This window comes from Terrapene carolina, unplaced genomic scaffold (assembly GCF_002925995.2).
Source record: "Terrapene carolina triunguis isolate 2854851 unplaced genomic scaffold, T_m_triunguis-2.0 Scaffold35098, whole genome shotgun sequence".
NCBI lineage: Eukaryota > Metazoa > Chordata > Testudines > Emydidae > Terrapene > Terrapene triunguis.
Genome location: NW_020699449.1, coordinates 14,002,824 through 14,023,962, shown reverse-complemented (window position 1 = coordinate 14,023,962; position 21,139 = coordinate 14,002,824). Strand labels below are relative to the sequence as shown.

The following is a 21,139-nucleotide window of genomic DNA, read 5'->3' as shown; positions in this document are numbered from 1 at the left end:
GCCTAACACGGTAATTAGCTGTGAAGGATACAATTCCCTACATCATGACTATCTGGTTTAGCCCACAATAGCAATTTATACAATCCCTGCCAATTATACTGTGCACAACTAAGAGTAAGAATCTGCGTAGGAGGCCCACACTCTTCAACATGCAATGTAGCTCGGAATTAAGCCTCTATTTATACCTCTGATACTCCTTTGTTCCACACAGACCTGCTAAAATATTCCCCAGATTGTGTTCCAGGCTTGGCTCTTTACTGTTGACCTGCTCTAAAAGTTGCTTTGCAGTAATTTGGTTATAATTGCTACACAATTTTAGAAAATGACCAATTGTTCCAGAGGCAATGTGGGGAGGTAATCTCTTGTATTGGACCAACTTCTGTTGGTGAGAGAGACAAGCTTTCAAGCCACACAGAGCTCTTCTTCACGTACGTCTACACTGCAATAATACACCTGCAGCTGGCCCATATCAGCTGACTCATACCCTGAGGGTATGTCTACACTACGGGATTAATCCGAATTTATATAATTCGAATTTGGGAAACAGATTGTATAAATTCGATTGTATGCGGCCACACTAAGCACATTAATTCGGCGGTGTGCATCCATGTACCGGGGCTAGCGTCGATTTCTGGAGCGTTGCACTGTGGGTAGCTATCCCATAGCTATCCCATAGTTCCCGCAGTCTCCTCCGCCCATTGGAATTCTGGGTTGAGATCCCAATGCATGATGGGGCCAAAAACATTGTCGCGGGTGGTTCTGGGTATATCCTCCCCCCTCTCCAGGAAGCAACGGCAGACAACCGTTTCGCGCCTTTTTCCTGGGTGAGCAGTGCAGACGCCATACCACGGCAAGCATGGAGCCCGCTCAGCTCAAGACAGCAGTCATGAACATTGTAAATACCTCGCGCCTCAGGCTCATGGGACTTGGGCTGTGGGGTTATAAAATTGCGGTATAGATATCCAGAGCCTGGACTCTGGGATGGAGGGTCCAGACATTTATGCTGCAATTTGATAAATCTGCAGCTTGAGCCCCACAAGCCTAGGTCAGCTGGCAAGGGCCAGCCGTGGGTGTTTATTGCAGTGTAGACAGACCCTCCAGATCTGCAGAAGGTACTGAGCTAAATGCAAGGTGCAACAGATTGCTTAGCATAAGGAGTTAACACATATTCTAAAGGTCCATTCAAGATGAAGTGGCCCGTTAACACCCCTGCAGTCATAGGACGAAAGAGGGGTTAGTGGATTACAGATTGTTGTAATAAGCCATAAATCCAATGTCTTTATTAAGACCATGATTTTAGTGTCTAGCAGAGTTATGAATCTAAGCTCCCAGGCTCGTGTTTTGAAAGTGGTGTGCAGGTTTCCTTTGAGGATGAGGACTGTGCGGTCAGATAATGGAGTGGTCGTTTTGTGAAAAGCGTTCGCCCATGGGTGATAGGGTGTTTTTGTCTTTTATAATTTTTCTGTGTAAGTTCATTCGAGAGCATAGTGATTGTGTGGTTTCACCCACATAGTTGTTATTGGGGTATTTAGTGCACTGAATGACATACACCACATGTTGTGACAGGCTTGCGTAGGACCCATAGATCTCGAAAGGTGTGTTGTGGGTGGTATTGATCATTGTAGCAGTGGAGATATGGCTGCAGGTTTTGCATCTGTTGTTCTGGCAGGGTCTGGTGCCGCTTTGATAAGACACTATGAATGGCACTGTCTTTCCTTCTTTGGAATTGTCATTTCTTCAAGTACTTAAACCAGGAATGGCATGGAGTGACTGCTTTGTAAATATCTTGACCACTCAGTTCTGCCCTTGTAGATTCCCACCTCTGTAAAATCTGTCTTATTACAGTGATCTCTTCCTTATGTGTTTCTACTTTTATCCAAATATGCCATCTCTACCAGCTACTGACATCACTGAGATAAACTCTGGAAGTTGCTAGCACTACCAGATCCAGTAGCCAAAAATACGGTAGCCCAGATGAGTCAGAAACACTTTTTTTAAAAATTTCAAAATAAAACGTAATTGTACACATCCAGTTTGCACCAAAACTTATGTGCTGAGACCCCCATCCCCAACATCACAGCTCCTGTATGGGAAAGCCTTCAAACCTAGCGTCACTGCCCAAGGACTCAATGACCCAGGAGGTCCTTTCCAGTCCTATGTTCCTCTACCCCCATCAGAGCTTAAATGTGCCCCTTGGCTGGCTAGGCAATTTGGTGTCTTGGCAGAGCTCTGGGGATTGGGTTTGACTTGGCCCTCTGGCTAAGTAATCAGTCCCCTTCCAGAGTATAACAAAGAGTCCAAGAATAAACAAAATAAACCCATTTTCACTCAGGTCACAACCCATCTCTTGGGCTCAGGCGCTCTTTGTCCTATGAGAACTACTCCTGAGGTTGCAGGGGAAGTGGTGCAAGGCAGCTGGGGAGAAGGCACATCCTACCCACTCCTCAGTGAGAGGGCTGATTCAGATCACAGGGCAATTTCAATTCATAATCAAATACACATTTTCTTAACAGCTGCTCTCAAGGATCACAGATGTTCACCATGCCACAGGTTGGATCAGAAATTACAAAAAAATAAAATGATAAAACTTTGTTCAATCCCCTGATGAAAATTTTGTATGGCCAATCTCCCGTTACGATGAATTTAGAGGGGAAATAAACCAATGACTCATACGTTTTAATCATGAAAATCCTAGAATTTTCATTCTGTCAGGGAGAATAGTACTGCCATTATAACCATCCCAAATCAGTAGATGAAGCATGCTGCTATCCAGTTTATAAGCACCTTGTCACTATCTAAGGAGAGATGAGATCGACATTACAAGAACACAATGCCGTGTTTGAGGTCTGTTCAGCAGCAGCCAAACACAAAAGCAAGTTAGTGGTTTTTGCCACTAGGCAGAACGCTGCAGTGGCGCATATCAAGATTTATGTCCTAAGATCACATGGCTTTTTTCCTTCATTTGGAAACAGGCCTCTCTAAGATCAATCAAAAACGATGTCTGAAGCAACAAGATCCAGCAGAGTGCCTATGGTGAACTCAGAGATATTGAAACTCCGCTTACAGGGAAGTGTAATGAAAGTCCTGCCTTGTGTTAGTGCAGTTCAGTGGACTTCAGATCTGGTGAGCGTGAAGGAAACGATAGTGGGGTAGTAGCACCCACTGTAGTTAAGGTTGAGATAAGCTTACTGTTTAACAGCTGATTTTTCTAAGTGTTCTAAAATCCACATGCTTACTTTCAGGGCCGGCTCTGGCTTTTTTGCCGCCCCAGGCAAAAAAACCTCCCGCCGCCCCCAGCCCCCCGGCGGGAAGCGTGGCAGGGGAGGGCGCCGAGCCCAGCTGGGGCCCCGCTCTCCCCGACCGGCCGGAGCGCCCGGAGGAGGGCGGAGAGCCCGGCTGGGGCCCCGCTCTCCCCGGCCGGCCGGAGCGCCGGGGGGAGGGCAGCGAGCCCGGCCGCGGCCCCGCTCTCCCCGGCCGGCCGGAGCGCCGGGGGAGGGCGGCGAGCCCGCTGCGGCTCCGCTCTCCCCGGGTGAGCGCCGCCCCCCTCCAGGTGCTGCCCCAAGCACATGCTTGGTAGGCTGGTGCTTGGAGCCGGCCCTGCTTACTTTCAAGTTCCTTGAAAACTGCTGTGCCTCACAGAGCTCTGATGGAGGGTTAGTGGTTCAAACTGGAGTTAATTTAAGCTAGAGATTCCTGAGACATGTACACACACACACACCCTTACAAAAATAATTACATCAACTTTTTTATGGTTCTTACAGCTTTTGATGGGTACAACTGGGGCTCAAACTATGGCTCTGATCCTCCCCAAACTGATCTCACCCAGTCAGGGTTTATCTCGGTTAGCATCTGGCACCTACTGCCCATCGGGAGAAAATGGTCATTTAAGGGATAGCTCCTCAGTGGTTTGAGCACTGGCCTGCTAAATCCAGGGTTGTGAGTTCAATCCTTGAGGGGGCCATTTAGGGATCTGGGGCAAAAATTGGGGATTGGTCCTGCTTTGAGCAGGGGGTTGGACTAGATGACCTCCTGAGGTCCCTTCCAACGCTGATATTCTATGCATTCACATCGTACAGCTTAAAAAGTTATTGCTAGTAGAAGTTGGATCTACAATGTGGCTCATGCTGACAAAAGTCATTTGTGCACCTGAAGCAAGACTGGGGCTCTGTCACAAGCCAGAGCGTTTGCAGGCAGGCTGATGACGTGTGGCTCAGTCTAGGTGACATGCTACAGCCATTTGAACCTACCCAGGCACTGTCAAGTCAAGTCCTGCTGTTGGCAGCTCAGGCTATGGCTACGGCTACACTTGCAGATGCAGAGTGCTGGGAGTTAAACCAGCCTTCGGAGACTGCAGCAGGGAAAACGCTGCCGTGTGTTTACACTGACAGCTGCAAGCGCACTGGCGTGGCCACATTAGCAGGTCTTGCAACGCCACAAAGAGCAGTGGTAGCTGTGCAAGTGGCTGCAATGTGCTTTTCAAATGGGGGTGGGGTGGAGTGTGACAGGGAGTGTGTTGTGTGTATGGGGGGGGAGAGAGAGTGTGTTTTGGGGGGCTGAGAGTGGGTCAACATGCTGTCTTGTAAGTTCAGACAGCAGCAGACCCCCCCCCCCACACACACACACAGACAGACTCACAACAGCAGCATTCCACGCTAATGGCTTGCTTTGTCCCGGAGCAGATAAGCATGCCGGCTGTCAGAAATGGAGCTTTCAAAACAATGAGAAGAGTGGCCACTTGACTTCAGGGGATTATGGGACGTTTCCAGAGGCCAATCACAGCATAGTAATGCAACACCTCATCCACACTGACGCCCAGCGTTTCAGCCGGGGCGCAGCAAGCTTTATGCTCCTCGTGGAGGTGGATTACCAGGAGTGCTCCAGAGTCCAGGCGCTCTACGTGCCTTGCCAGTGTGGACACACTGGGAGTTAGGGTGCCCGGGGCTGCTTTAATGCGCTCTAACTTGCAAGTGTAGCAAAGCTCTCAGATTCGTGTGTTGTGCAAATGAGTTGCATTCTGCAGGGGCTGCCTCTGGAAGCTCTGCTCTGAGAGTAAAGCTTCTGGTTTAAGAGGGAATATTTCAGAGTGCTCTACAATCCTCATGCAAACTCAGATTTTACTTTAGAGGCATTGTCAAGGAAAATAGCATTAATTAACTAGAGGAAAAGGAAAGACCTTTGTAAGCAGCAGCATTCCGGTAATTTAACCATGCTGCATACTGCTCACCTGTTTCCTGAACAACGAGAAAAGCAAATAGCACCAACTCTCATCAATGTCAGCATGATCAAAGGAGTTGCTGAACAACATGAAATACCAATAACAGAGACCCCTATTCTAATGACTGCCATAAGGTCGACACTGACTATTATGATGCCAGCATGGTATCCTCAGGCAAAAGAGTAATTGATGTTTATCATGAAAACTTAACACAGAAAACAAATTTCAGCTTTCTACAATAATTTATCCAGTCCACACAAAGCATGGGGTCACCCCGAACAATTTCATCCCTCTAATTTCTGTGAAAAGGGGTCCGAAGGAGATGTCTGACCTCAGAAATATTTTAGTCACTTGGCCCTTTTTATAAAACAACCGGAGTAAACCCCATGTGATATTCCCACCCCCCACAAACTGTTATAGAAAAAAATCAAGCAGTGCACAAACTACAGTAAACATTTCAAAAATGATTTGCTAACTCAAAAGACAGGGTTTTTGTAGATTTTTTTACCTCTATTAAAAATGAAATCCTGACATCGCTTTAGCTGTGGTGGCATTACTGCCCTACCATACTATAGCTATGCCACATTAGGGTAGATTAGTGGCACGAGCTGGGGACATTTGGGTTCTCCAGATACAGATCCTCCACTAAGGTGATTATTTTAATAATCAACATGCTCTATAATCCACAAGCATAGTCATATTGTCATGAAAACTGTCCAACAGGGGCAGCAGTGTACCACTTAGAGCAAACTTGGGGGCATTCGGTGGAGGAGGTCCTTGGACAGACACCCTTCCCCAACAAGGAGCTGATTTTAATAATTCAAATTGCTCTAACACCCGCATGCACAGTGAGATTGTCTTGGAAATCGTTATTCCACAGGGGCTGGGAGAGACTTTGGGAGAGAACACCCATTGCAAAGGGTGAGTTCACACTTCTCAGAGCTATTGTGTCAGCTGTACTCATCTCTCTGGGGGTGGGGAGGGTGTTTCAGATGCATTTTAGGCCTTGTCTACACTGCCACTTTACAGCGCTGAAACTTTCTTGCTCAGTAGGGTGACCAGATGTCCCAATTTTATAGGGACAGTCCTGATATTTGGGGCTTTTTTTTATATGGGCTCCTATTACCCCCCACACCCGTCCCGATTTTTCACACTTGCTATCTGGTCACCCTATCGCTCAGGGGTGTGAAAAAACACCCCCCGAGCGATGCAAGTTTCAGCACTGTAAAGTGACTATGTAGACAGTGCACCAGTAGCTGGTAGCTACTCCCCTCGTGGGGGTGGGTTCTCCCAGCGCTGGTGCCGTGACTACACAGCCTTGTTAAAGCACTGCCGTGGCAGCGCTTTAATATTGGTACTGAAGACATACCCTTAGAACACTCTATTGAGAGGAATGGTCTATTTCCTGCCCCTGCAGTCCGCCTGTGCTGCAGAGGGTTGTGCAGAGTCCCTTTCCCCTACACTAGATCCTAAGTGGAGTATAGAATCTGGGGCTCCACTCCACTCCCCAACGGCAAAGTTCAAGTTGTGTGGCATTGCCTCATACTCTTCCAGAACATTAAGCGCACCTACACTTAAACCTCTGAAATTCAGGATATAAAGAATTAACTCTAACTTTTCTACATTGGAGCTGGCAAGAAATCCTCAGTAGAGGTGCTGCCAAAATAAGCAGATATGATTAAAGACTAAAAGAATATGCCATTGTTTGTATTGTGTACTGTGTTCCACACAGTTGAAATCCAGCATTTATGTGCATGCAACTGCCATTCACTGTTCAGTGTATATTAAATGGTGGAAGGATTAGTTGGAACAGGTTGGCAGACCTGATGCTGTGATATGAGGATCGGTGCATATGTACCCTGAAGAATCAGGTCTGACTAATTCTAGCACTGAGTTCTGTAGGCTGTGTCAGCTGAGATGAACAAGGCCCTCTTGCCATGGGGATTGTCAGCAGTCTGGTGGCATACAACTGGCTTCTGTGGCTTAGCAAGGAGTAAGCAAAGGCAATGTCTCAGACAGAATCCTTCGGACAAGGGTCGTTTGTGTGGAGTAGGCTCAGTGTTTAAGTGTAGGCCAGGCATGCGACAACTCCTGTTTGCTATGCCTAGCCTAAACCCAAATTTTCCTTTAGCAAAAAGGTGCTAGACTCTGTCCAACAGTGCTCAAGTGTTCTGTTCCTGAAGTGTTCTAACTTCTGTAGCATCTTGGAGGGTAGAGTACTAATCTATGTTATTGGCATGCTGGGGCATCAATCAAAGAGGGCAGAGTTAAGCTTGTATTGCACAGGTCATACATATCTTAACTCTGTATCAGAGGTTTAAGTATAAGATCACCACTTACATAGTGCTTTTCAGTATAGGTGCCCTGAATGTTCTTCTCCATGGAAAGGAAGTTATGGGGCAGTGAATGGGTGCTCATAGCAAAGCTTTCTCTCAGCCACATGTTAGGTTCTACTGTCAATTGCAGCACTTTGCACCTACTTTGCCCTCCTCTATACTAGTGGTCTCCAAACTTTTTTGATCTCGCACCCCATCAGCAAAATTTTTTTGAGCACGCACTCCCCTGCTGCGCCAGCTCTACCATTTTTGCCGAAGCAAAAAAAACCCACATTTTTTTTTTAAAAGCTGCTTGGACTCCCGCCTGACAAAGCAAAAGCCGCACACCCCCACTTTGGAGACCACTGCTCTATACTCCAAAACTCACACCTCTGAGTGACACAGTGAGCAATGGTCTCAAGTTGCAGTGGGGGAGGTCTAGGTTGGATATTAGGAAACACTATTTCACTAGGAGGGTGGTGAAGCACTGGAATGGGTTACCTAGGGAGGTGGTGGAGTCTCCTTAGAGGTTTTTAAGGCCCGGCTTGACAAAGCCCTGGCTGGGATGATTTAGTTGGGGTTGGTCCTGCTTTCATAGACTATTAGGTTGGAAGAGACCACAGGAGGTCATCTAGTCCAACCCCCTGCTCAAGGCAGGACCAATCCCCAGGCAGATTTTTAACCCAGTTCCCTAAATGGCCCCCACAAGGATTCACAACCCTGGGTTTAGCAGGCCAATGCTCAAACCACGGGGGGAATAGCCCAGTGAGCAGGGGGTTGGACTAGATAGCTCCTGAGGTCCCTTCCAACCCAGAGATTCTAGGATACTGACCTAACCCCCAGAGTAGTCAGTGCTGTGTGGACAGGCGCTCCTGCCCCCGGAGAGTGGAGTACCTACGCCCATGGGAGCTGCTCTGCCCTGGCTGTGGGAGCATCTTCGCCAAGTGCTCCCGGGCACAACTGCACCCCATGGGGCTATGGGGAAGTGGGGTCCGGCCCTGGCCCTTGTCCCGGGAGATCAGCGCCGCCCAGTAACCGGGGGGGCAGCGGAAGGGGGGGGCGCCGCCGCTCCCCGTGTCAGTGCAATGGACGTGGGCGCAGGCAGGGCCGCTCAGGTGGGCGCAGTGCCGGGCGCAGGGGCCGCCGCTCCCCGTGTCAGTGCAATGGACGTGGGCGCATGCAGGGCCGCTCAGCGGGCGGCACCCCGCCCCGGTGCCCGGGCGCAGGCCGGGGGCCTGGGGGCTCTGCGGGACTATCACGGGGGGGAGGGGCCGGGCCTGCCCGCTCCTCGCAGGGCCTGTCGCCCCGAACCCGGCCGCCCTTGCCTGGCCTCCCTTGACCCCCCCCGTGCTCCGCGCACGCGCACAGGCCTGGCGCGAGGCCGTGTTGACGCAGAGACCGGCTCTCCAGCTGATTGGGTCGGGGCTGGGGGCTCGAAGCTACTCGGGAGTCGGGGGGGCGGGGCCAGGCCACATTCCCTGGTCACGTGGCGCGTTTCTGCCGAGCCGCCGCCCGGGAAGGGGGCGAGGCGGGGCCCGGGCGTCCAGGTCACGTGCCGCTACTGGCCGGCACACGCGCACGCGCAGAGTGGGGGATGTCGGGCTGGGCCGGCGATGGCCGAGGAGGAGGGTGCCGGGCCCGGCTCCTGTCAGCGGGCGCGAGCGGCCATGGAGCCGGCGCGGGTGAGTCGCCGCCCCTCCCCCCCGCGGGGCCGGGCCGGGCCGGGCCGGGCCGGTCCGCTGAGTGGCCGAGCGCCCCGCGCCGGGCCTGTGCCGGGGGGCAGGTTAGCGCCTGTGGGTGCTGGGTGAGCCCCGCCCTCCCTTGCCGCGGCCGCCGTTCCTGGCCCCGCGCCCAGCCCCGGCCTTGGCACGCGGGTCCAGGGGGAGCGTTGGCGGCGCGCGCTGGGGCTCGAACGGCGAGCCGCGCGGGACCCGCCCTCCCGCTGGAGGGAGCCGCTGCTCCGGCGCGCGAGTCTCCGGGCAGGGTCAGGCGCCGGGCCTGGCCTCGGGATCCAGGCGGGAGCAGCCTGGGACGAGATACCTGTCCTGATGTCCGTGATTTCAGCCGCGCCCGGTGCTTCGGGCTGGGTCTGCCGCGCGCGCTCGCCTGCGCCCCATGGCCATGGGGGGGGGGGGGGGGGGGGGCCTTCTCCCAGGTGGCCTTGTTGGGGGGGGTGGCCCTCCCCCCCAGCTAGGGGGGCCAGATGGTCCCGATTTTATAGGGACAGTCCTGATTTGGGGGGGGCTTTTTCTTATATAGGTTCCTATTACCCCCCCACCCCGTCCCGATTTTTCACACTTGCTGTCTGGTCACCCTATCCCGAGCGAGTGGGTGCGGGCCACTTGCCAGGACGGTGTGGCTAGCCCAGGGGTAGGCACCTATGGCACGCGTGCCGAAGGCGGCACGCAAGCTGATTTTCAGTGGCACTCACGCTGCCCGGGTCCTGGCCACCCGTCCGGGGGGTTCTGCATTTTAATTTTAAATGAAGCTACTTAAACATTTTAAAAACCTTATTTACTTTACATACAACAATAGTGTAGTTATACATTATAGACTTCTAGAAAGAGACCTTCTAAAAACATTAAAATGTATTACTGGCACGCGAAACCGTAAATTAGAGTGAATCAATGAAGACTCGGCACACCACTTCTGAAAGGTTGCCGACCCCTGGGCTAGATCTCAGTCCGGGGCAGTGGCGCACCTCCGTCCCTCCTGTTCTCTGTGTTGGCGTGTAATTGGCTGTATGACTTTGATTTGGGGGGCATTGATCAAGTGGAAAGCCTCCATTTAAATCATTATTTTTTTGAATAACTGAAGTACAAATGGAAAAGTTTATTTTCGAAAGAAAGGCATGTTCTCACTGGTTGATAACATGCTTTAATGGTCTTCACTTTCAGCTAAGTTACACTAGATTTGTTACATCTTTTTGCACCTAGGAGGGCACACTATAATTGTACACTTATTTAAGCTATTATATAGCTTAGTATTTCCAGAGTCTTATTTGTTGTACATTTGTAGTATATTAGAAAATGGTGAATGATATATTGCTTATTTACCAGACAATTAACTTTTCCCCCATGGTTTGTGTCAAGCTGAAGTAGAAGGGTAACTGGAATTTAAATACACAAAAAGCATATAAAATTTATTTTTTATTTAAAAAAAAAACAACCTTAAATGTTTGGATACATAAATTTCTCATCAAAACATGTTTCACATTTACAACTAAATGATTTATTAAACAGAGGGATTAACTGTAGTCAGTGAACTAAACTGATTATTTCAGGCCAGCCTGCAAAAACTTTCAAATATGCTTAAGTGAAAGTGACTGGAGCTTAAGTTCCTTCTTGCCTAAGGCTATGGGAGAGTGTCTCCTGCCAACATAGCGCTGCCCACAGTGGTGTTTCTGTCATTGTAACATTTGTCGGTCCGAGGGGGGAGTTTTTCACACCCCTGAGCAACGTAAATTTTACTGACCAAAGGTTTTTTTCCTCAAAAAGCATTTTATCAATAAAATCCGATTTAAATTAAAAAAATCCGATTTTTTTTTTAATCATTGATTTTTATCCACCCTGACCCTGAAAAGCGGAAGTAGGGCTTGTCTACACAATGCAGCTTTTAGCAACAAGGCACAGCCTTGTCGCTAAAAGTCAGCATGTGTAAATGCTCTTTTTCGGTACTTTGTCAGCACTTTTGCTGACAAAATACCTCCAGCCCCGCAAGCGGCGTTAGCTTTGTTGGCAGGAGAGCACTCCTGCCAACAAAATCACGTTCATGCTGCCACTTGCGTAGGCAAAACTTTTGTCTTTCGGGGGGGCTTTTTAAAAGTACCTTTGAAAGACAAAAATTTTGTCGAGCACTTCAGTGTGGACAAGCCCATATAGACAGCCCTTTATCACCAGGAGCCAGCTACCACTGCTCGTTCGGGGTGTTGTTGTTTTTTATCGTTTTATCGCCGGGAGAACTCTCCCCTGGTGCTAAAGTGTGTCTACACTGCCCACATCACAGCGTGGCTGTGCTGTAACATGGGCAGTGTAGACATACCCATAGAAAGTAAAAATGACTTGGGAACAAAGCTGAATCTGAATGAGTCTCTTTTTATTCTAGGTTTCTCTTACTTAATTGGCCTCTCAGAGTTGGTAAGACAACTCCCACCTGTTCATGCTCTCTGTATGTGTGTGTATATATATCTCCTCAATATATGTTTCACTCTATATGCATCCGAAGAAGTGGGTTGTAGCCCACGAAAGCTTATGCTCTAATAAATTTGTTAGTCTCTAAGGTGCCAGTTCTTTTTATTCTAGCTGATTGAATTGTAACAAAGCAAACAGCATACCAGGAGAAAAGTAAATTAGACTTTTATAGTTCTTTGATGACTTAATCTGCAATGTTAACACAGACTTTTAAAATTAGTTTTATGTTGATTGTGCCCCTTTAAAGAATGAACATAAAGAAAACAAGGTAATTAAAAGAAAACATCCTTTGCTTGGTGAAAGTAGAGAACTTTAAAAAGCTCTCAACTGGGAGTGAATGCAAAGGAAAATTACAAGCACAAGAAAAACCTGTTTAGGAGTTGGCTCAACCTTTTTTTCCCTGGGAGGTACTACTGTTCTAAATTTAGATCCTATTCTAAGCTGCTTCTGTGCTTCAGACCAGTGGTCCTCGAACTTTTTTTTTTTTTTTTGCATGGGGTCCCTAAAACCATCTGTTTCTTGTGACAACCCACCAAAAGGCTCTAAAGGATTATAGTAACTGCAAGAAATTGCACTGGGGTGTGGTGTGGTTGGACATCTCCTTTCTGTGTTCCACCTTCTACCAGCACTTAGGAGTACAGTACAGGCATCATCACTTCAAGGGATTGTGTGAGCAGCTGTGCATCCTCTTAAAAGTGCTCCTTCTCTAGCTGAGGGCTGGTAGGTGGTGAAGACTGAGGAGCCCCATTGCATGGGTTGGAGTGGTAGGGAAGTAGGCAGCATATGGGAGCGAACTCTGGATCCTACCTATGCCTGGGGGAATTCTGCACCAAAAAATTAAATATTCTGCACATAATATTTTAAAATAATAACACAATATAATCACACCAGTTTCAATTATTTTGGTAATTTATTTCAAAATACCTGTCAGCAAGTACATCTGTAACAATACAGACAATGAAAAAGATTCAGGAAATGTTTTTTGTCAAATAGATTCCTTATTAGGCATATAAATACAGAACTTTGAGTAATTCATTTAAACTGCAATACATAACCGTATTTGCTGCCCCTCAGAAGCAATGCAAAGGCTTGGGGGAGCCAGGGGTAACGGAGGAGCTGAGGGAGAGGGAAGGAGCCTGGGAGTGAGCCTGGATGGTTGTTGGGTGTGGGTGGGAGAAGTATGGAACAGGTTATTTTGGGGGGCAGAGGAAAAACATTTGCGGAGGAAAAAAAATTACACCTGGCACATTAATTATGTTTGCATGCAGTGATGCAGAATTTCCCCAGGAGTAATCTTACCCTGAGAGATTGTATAGCTTTAATAATTTCTTTAGGTTTCTCAATCACTGTTGTGTGACCCAGCTGGTATTCCCTCCCAACTCACTTTGGGTCATACCTCATGGAGTGAGAATTCCTGCTTTAGACTGTCAATAAATATGTTCTTTGTCAACACAAAAAGTATTTTTCATCCTGAGCAGGCTTATTTTAATAAACCTGTATGGCTGAGAAAGGTAGCTGTAAAGTATGACTTTACCAGTTTTTTCATAGTTACTTTTCAGAGCAATGTCTTAATTAATGGACCTGCTCTCTGTGTGTATTCATTGTTGTTTCTGCTTAATTGTCTATTGTATTTACTACTTTTTACTTCCATTAGCCCTGCAGAGCCAATAGAGCTCTGAAAGAGTTATCTCTGGATTCTGTTGCAGTTTTCACATCAACAAAATTAATTGAGTTCAAACTGCAGAATCTTTATTGAGGAGTGTGCTAGGGAGAGCTGAGTTTGACTTTCAGACTAAGTTTGCAGATCTAGCTATTGGTGTTGAATTGGGATTTCTTGTAGTGGCTTGGTTAGCCAATGATTTCTTTGGTGACTACATCTCTTGCTCCAGAATCTAACACTTATTTTAAAAAATAAAATATTTAGCTTTTAGTAGCTGTGAAAGTAATCTTCAAATGTAAACCAGTGTATAGTTAAGTCTGCCTGATCAGAAACAGTTATAAGGGAAGTCTGAATTGTCCCTGTTCATTTAAAGGGAGATTTAACTCTGAAGCCTAAAAACTTAAATGTCATCATAGTTAACTATTTCACTTTGATCAAAGCATGTAATAAGTAAAGGGACATTCTTATGAGGCTCTAGCCAATCTGAGTGGCATTCCACTTTAGCCTCTTTAGTGTGTGGAAATTTGGTTATGAGAAGATTTTCAGAAAGTGTCACCATTTATTTCTCTCTTCTCTCCCCCCCCACCCCACCATTCAACATCCAGTTGGCATTTAGAAAACAATTCTGTTGTTTGCAAATTTAGGCAATTTGATACAAAAATCAGTGAGACAATGCCATTTTTAGAGTCAGTTTTTGGAGTAGAACCAGGCTTTAACATTCATGTAAGTTCTGCCATGTACTAGTTGAGTTTGTCTTGTCAGCAGTTTGCAGCAGTGTCCTCCCTGTATGATTGCTTGTTTACATTTACACATTTTTATCTTCTGATATGGCTTTGAACTAACAAATCCTAGTGTTGCCCACCTCTGCCTTTCCTGCCTTTACATGGCTTTCCTCATTGCACCAAAATAATAAATGTAATAGACTGTATATTTTCTCACAAGGGTCTCGACTACTCGGGTAAAAAAAGCTACAACATGACCAGCTAACACAAATTCAGAGGTCTTAGTCTGCATCTACATGTGTGTTACTAGGGCTTTTCAGTCATGTTAAACTAAAATGATTGAAAGAGGTACCCTTTTTGCTTTTATGGACAAGTCCCTAAAGACCTCAGACCTGGAGAAGTGGATAATGCAGGGAATTAGGGAGCAAGTTACTTGTAGACCAACTAGTTCAGATCAGTCCCAAACGGGTATTAGCCGAAAGTTACCAAAGGTGGCTCCTGAGTGACCTATATGGAATGATTTGGTTGTCTCAGTCAAATTCCTAATGAACATGTGGCCAGATTTAAACAAACAAAAATTAAAAAGCCCTTGCCATTATAAGTGGAACTCTTGTAGCCACCAGTGCTCCAGACAGCGCGGTAAGGGGGCACGGAGCAGGGGGGGTTGGATAGAGGGCAGGGGAGTTCGGGGTGGTGGTCAGGGGGCGGGGGTGTGGATAGTGGTTGGGGGGAAATGGGGTGAATGGGGGCAGGGGTCCCCGGGGGCAGTCGGGGGACAGGGAGAAGGGGTGGTTGGATGGGGCAGGGGTCCCGGAGGGGCCATCAGGAATGAGAGGAGGGGTTGTATGGGGCGTCGGGGGTCCGGGGGCAGTCAGGGGACAGGGAGCGGGGGGGTGTGGATGGGGTAGGGGTCCCAGAGGGGCCATCAGGGAACAGGGGGGGTTGGATGGGGCAGGAGTCCCCGGGGAGGGGGGGCAGATGGGAGGTGGGGGCTGGGCCACGACCCCCTCCCCTAATGGGCCCTCCATACAATTTACGAAACCTGATGCGGCCCTCAGGCCAAAAAATTTGCCCGCCCCTGGTTTAACTGAAAAGTAGCCTAGGTACTTCTGAGCACTATTGGAGGAAGTGGCAGGTTACTTATAAAGTACTGCTGCAGGCAGATATTTATCATAAAGACTTCAAAGGAAACTCTCCTCTTCCCATGAGGCCCGGCTTTGGTAATAACAAGTGCTTGAGAGACAGCTGGCATGCTTTTTGGTTAAACTTAACAAGGGTGAGGTGGATAAAGTATAGTTCCACACTGCTCCTTACCTCATGAATTCAGCTGCTTTGCAGGCAGCAATTTGTGGCCTATATAAATTTGGCTCTTTGTTTACATTTTTTTCAATAGAAAATGAGGATTGAAATGACTGGACCACAGACTGCTACTGATGGTGCATTTGGTGTTAAGCTGCCTAAGGCCTTGTCTACACACAGTTTTATTCCAGTTTAATTTTTTCAGGAAGGGGTATAATTTTTCTACTAAAATAGTTAAATTGGTATAACCCTAGTTATGTATACAGTTGTATCTGTTATAGCTTATTCCCCTTCTTTATAGGAATAGCTACATTGGTATAAGGCACCTTTATGCAGATTTAACTAAATTGACCTACTGACACTATACCAGGATAGTTAAAGCCGTTCAGCCCCCTGGTATAGATGTAGTTATACTGGTATTAAAGTGTTTACATAGTAGTATGATACTTACCTCCTTTGTAAAGCGTTTTGAGATTTACTGATGCAAAGTGCTTATGTAAGAGCTAGATATTAGTAGGCTCTCCGAGTTCTGGTCAAGTGTAGGTAGTCTCTTGGTCTATCCAAGGCCGTGATCAAGTGTCTTGATGTTTTTGGTCTTTTGGCCTCGAGATGAAAACCTTGTCTTTGTTTCTGGGACCTTGAAGTGAAAAAATTCTCTAAGTTATTTCTGTACAGGAAGGGGAGTAAACTATACTGTATAACTGCATCCACAGTAGGGCTTTTACTGGTATAACTACTGTAAAAAATCACACCCCTAACCAAAAATAATTACACTGGTGAAACTTTTAAATGTAAATCAGGTTCAGATCAGTTGTTGGCTGTGGTTATTTAGGGTTTCCCATGCATCCTACCTACCACACACAAGCTGGCAGTGACTGCACTTATGGAAATGACCCCATATGCTCGTGCCTTCTGATGGAGAATGCAAAGCAGAGTAGGCTTTAGAGTTTAGACACCTTTAAATATCTCCTTTTAGAAGTCTGAGCTATATTTAACTATTCTGGAACTGAATGAAATTCCCAAACAATATAGCCTAAGATCAGATGTTAAAGAAAGGAAAACAATTATATTAAAACCAAACGCAAATATATATTTGGGTCTAAGACTCCCTAGCTTTTCTCAGGTAGGTCACAAAACTTTGAAATTGCAGATATTTAGAACTCTCTGTAGATAATACTTGTATTAAGAACTCACTTGTTGTCCCAGTTCTTCTCTGACCTTTAACAGGACAATATGTGCGCCTAGGATTGATTAATTGTAATTCTGGAGTCAGCTCTTTTATACTTACTTGGCTATGCTATAATACCGGGTATGCAGACATAGTTACTTAAATTATCTTACCATTTTGACAAGCCACATTTGAATTATGGCTTGGTTAAGTGAGATAACTTCTCCCCTCCCATCCCCAAACCCATTGTATGTTCAGGTTGCATTCAGAATTTTATAGAATGCTGTTTCTCTGTGTAATCAGGTTGTGTGGGTTTTTATTTCCCATCCCTTAATGCATCTCACACTTACCAAAAAGATCTTTCAAAATTGTACACTCAGCATTGATTCAGATTCCTTCCCACCCATCCCACTATATGTTTGTGACGTTCTGCCTTTGGATAAAACCATGTAGGTTGCTAATTGACATCTGTCCAACTGCTTACTTTCCCTGAGTTAAGTTGTTATAATGTAGACAGTTCTTTAGAGATTATGCCCATATTTTCTATAGTTTGTGATCTATAATTTCTACTCCATAGCAAATGTGTTCTTTACAGATAAGGTTTGGTCTGTTACAGGGTCATGTAAAATATGAGTCTGAATAGTCAAGATGACTTGTAATAGCAAGGTTAAAAAAACACAAACTTTCACTGATTTGTTTTGTATCGACAATTGTCAAAATTACTAATGTGGAGTGTAGGAACCTTAACTTCTGAATTTACTAACTTCCACTTACATTTTCAGCTTTCACATGGCACTAAATATGCTACTTTGTTTTAAAAGTGATTTCTGTGTATAACTTTTTGCATTTAATCAACAAAAAAGTTTCCTGCTTTTTTTACCCTTCCTTGTGTCAGTTAGCTGAACCATGTATAAATCTTTCAGTTCTTTGAGAGCTGTAATACAGCCACTGAAACCACTTGTACATGTATGAGCTCTCAAATGTGGGATTTATCATTCTAGTCCACTGAATTTTTATGGAATTGCTTGAAGACCTTGTGCATGCAAAGGACTTATAAACATGAATTAAAAAAAAAGCGGGGTTCTGTGCAGCTTTGTTCATGTTCTCCTTTACCTTCTTGATGTAGGAGAGGACAACACTTGTATGAAGAAAGAAAGAGCAGTATGATGGATTCAGAAGATCTTGTCATAACAAGTTCAAAGCAAGATATTGCTCATCACATTGTAAAAGTTAGCTCAGGTAAACATTACTTTTGTGGATATTGTGCAGCCTTCACCAATATAGCAATCACCTTTCCCATCCAGAAGGTCCTCTTTCGACAACAACTGTATGGAGTGAGATTAAGGGAGGCAGTATATCAGTTACAAAAAGATGGAATCCGAAACCTGTACCGTGGACTCCTCCCTCCATTAATGCAGAAAACTACAACTCTTGCCCTGATGTTTGGCTTGTATGAGGATTTCTCCTCCCTGCTCCAGAGGCACACAAATGCACCTGAACTTGTGACTTGCAGTGTGGCAGCAGTGCTTGCAGGAACATCAGAAGCTCTTCTTACACCTTTTGAGCGGGTCCAGACTTTGCTTCAGGACTACAAACATCATGACAGATTTACAAACACTTACCAGGCTTTCAGGGTGCTAAAAGACTATGGAATTAAAGAATATTATCGGGGTTTGGTACCTATTCTGATCCGAAATGGACCGAGTAATGTACTCTTTTTTGGCCTACGAGGACCCATCAAGCAGTGTCTTCCCGAAGCAACTTCTTACAGTGCTCATTTGGTCAATGACTTTATCTGTGGAGGGCTGTTGGGTGCCATGTTGGGATTCTTGTTTTTCCCAATTAATGTTGTAAAAGCTCGCATGCAGTCTCAAATTGGTGGGGAATTTCAGTCTTTTCCAAAAGTTTTCATGAAGATTTGGCTGGAACGTGATAGAAAACTGACACACCTTTTCAGAGGAGCCCATCTGAATTACCATCGCTCTATTATATCCTGGGGCATAATCAATGCAACATATGAATTCTTGCTTAAGTTATTATGAAAAATGTTACCTTCTATGAAGTCTCTCTGCTCAGTTGGGTATTGGCACATTGAGGTCACTTATTTCCTAGGATCAAATTTGTCATAATCAGACCTGTTCATGAATAACACTGAAACTTGGAGAGTTTAATTGCAAAATGGTGGTTACATTTCAGTAGGGAGAGAAGTAATTTTTACCAGTGCCTGCTTAGTCTGAAAGTTAATTACACTCAATCTTATTAATTGTCTTCAGTCTTTATGGGGTGAACGTTGGCATTGTGTTTAGATCTTAATTTAAGAACAATTGGTTTGTTCAAAAGTGCTCTCTTTATTAAAGTATTTAGATGCTGGAAGGTGAATTCAGCCATACCTGAATAAACTAATTGAAACTTACTTTCTATTTAAATGTTGGCTTTGGCCTAGAAACTTACTCCAGGTCACCCTCAACCTTTCTTAACACTCCTGGTGATCAAAACTATGCTTGATTGTGCACTTTGTGGAATATGAAAGTGAGGGAGGCTGACAAAAGCTCTTTAGTTTTCCTACTTGGTAAACTTGGGAGGTCTGATGTACCTGATGCAATTGTTGTAAGAGTACTCTGAATTCCCATAATGTTTCAGGTTTCCCAGGTATCTTTACTGTTTGAAACCAGACTGCCAACTTTGAATGAGGATGGTGTTACTTCTCAACTAAGCCTACATGAATGGGTTTTGCTGGTCTCCTAATATGAATGCCATCTTGTCAAGCAACATAAGGTAGCTACTAAGGCTATGTCTACAATGCACTTTTTTAACCGTTTTTTACTGACAAAAAGCACTGGTGTGGATAGTGCTCTGTCAGCGGGAGACAAAGCTACTGCCCCTAGTTGGAGGTGGTTTTATTTTGCCAGCAGGAGTGCTCTCTCCTGCCAGCAAAGAGTGGCTACACCGGGGACCTTACAGCGGCACAGCTATGGTGCTGTAAGGTACGCAGTGTAGACATAGCCTACATTTTCAACTTCAGCATAAGCTGATCCGGTGCAAAGTAGGGGTATGTGTACGTATGTGAAAAGGGAGTAGCAGGCAGTTGGGTTTGGGTGGGGGGGAAATGAAACAAATTTTATCTAAAAAGCTTTAAAGTGTCCTTCATGTTACAATATCACCTATTTGTGAACGTGGAATATTTTATTTGGTCTTTCGTGCTGTTTAGTTTCTGTTGCAAACAGGCATGGCGCCAGAAAGAAGACGTGGTTTCTGCAACATTAACACGTACAGAAGTAGTATGAAAACTGATGGGAGTCAAAGTACTTTGTAGACAGCTTTTGTTGTATTAAGGTAATTTATGTCCTTTTGCAACTATTTTTACTTGCTTCATGTGAGGTTGTAGCATAACTGATCACTTTAGTCAGTATTGTTAGCTGAAGCTTGCTCCACCCTTCCTTTTATGCCTTGTTCAGGGTATATCACTGTAGTGGAAAAGGCACTCCGATACTATGGCGAGGAGGACCATATAAGCGCTGGGCTTGGGGGTTCCTCTGTGATCATTTAATCATGTTGATAAACACTCTCATAAATATTAAACAGAAGTAATATTGTACTTGGTATTCAGGTGGATGTGCTTTAAGGCCTTGGAGAAGAGACGAGAGGGCAGGAACACAAGTGTGATTACCAAACTAGTGGTCTTCATATAAAAAATGACTTTTGTATATTTTTATGCAAAAAGGATTCAAAGTATTTTCATATTTTGCGGTGAACATGAAAGCTTTCAGAAATTGTTTTGGATGATTTTTTTCTTAATTTTAGAGTGAACATTATTTTTTTTATGTATCCTTAAATTTTCAAATGCTTATGGTTTTTACTTTTACTTCATTTCAGTTGTTCACTTGACATAACCCCCTAAATAATTACTCCCAAACAGTATGCCCTATTTCTTTATAATCTATAGCTCTATACTACTAAGCTTCACAGTCAAAGATGGCCAAACACAAATAAAGCACATTGATATTTTGAATGTTGTGATTATATGGATTTAAATATACTGTCTGTTGAATGTTTTACTGGTGGAATCTGATTTTACCAGTGTATTGTTTTTGTAACCTTTCCTTGATGGAATAAAACAAAAGTAAATCTGTTTCCCCAGCCTTAGTTTTTTGTAGCACATATTTTTTCCTAACAGTGTGTTACTGGCACTTGAAAAAAGAACATAAGTTGGAGCAAACAAAGCAAGTGTTGGCAATTATAGTTCAACAAAACAGAACGTTTATTGTGGCTTGGACTCATGCTGGTTTGCTACTATACACTTCACAAGGGAAGAGCCAAGAGCCTCTTCCAACTCCACTTTCAACTTTTAGGTCATGATGATCAGGAGTTTAGAGGACCTCAGGTGTGGCTAAATGCCTCTTAACCAAGTTGTATAATTCTGTTATATTCTGTGTACAGGAGAGCTGTCAGTGAAGTTAATGGGAATGCCAAAGATGAGATATCTTGGGTTTAATAAAGATTTGATAGTATCTGAAATTATATTCCAATGACTTGATGAGGATTATTGGATGGACTGAAGGCTGTAGGCAAA

General features: G+C 45.3%; 1 pseudogene; it reads left to right on the top strand.

Annotated features, from left to right (window-relative positions):
- The first annotated feature begins 9,143 nt into the window (after window positions 1-9,143).
- Window positions 9,144-18,890, top strand: LOC113405349 (annotated as a pseudogene).
- The last annotated feature ends 2,249 nt before the right edge of the window (window positions 18,891-21,139 follow it).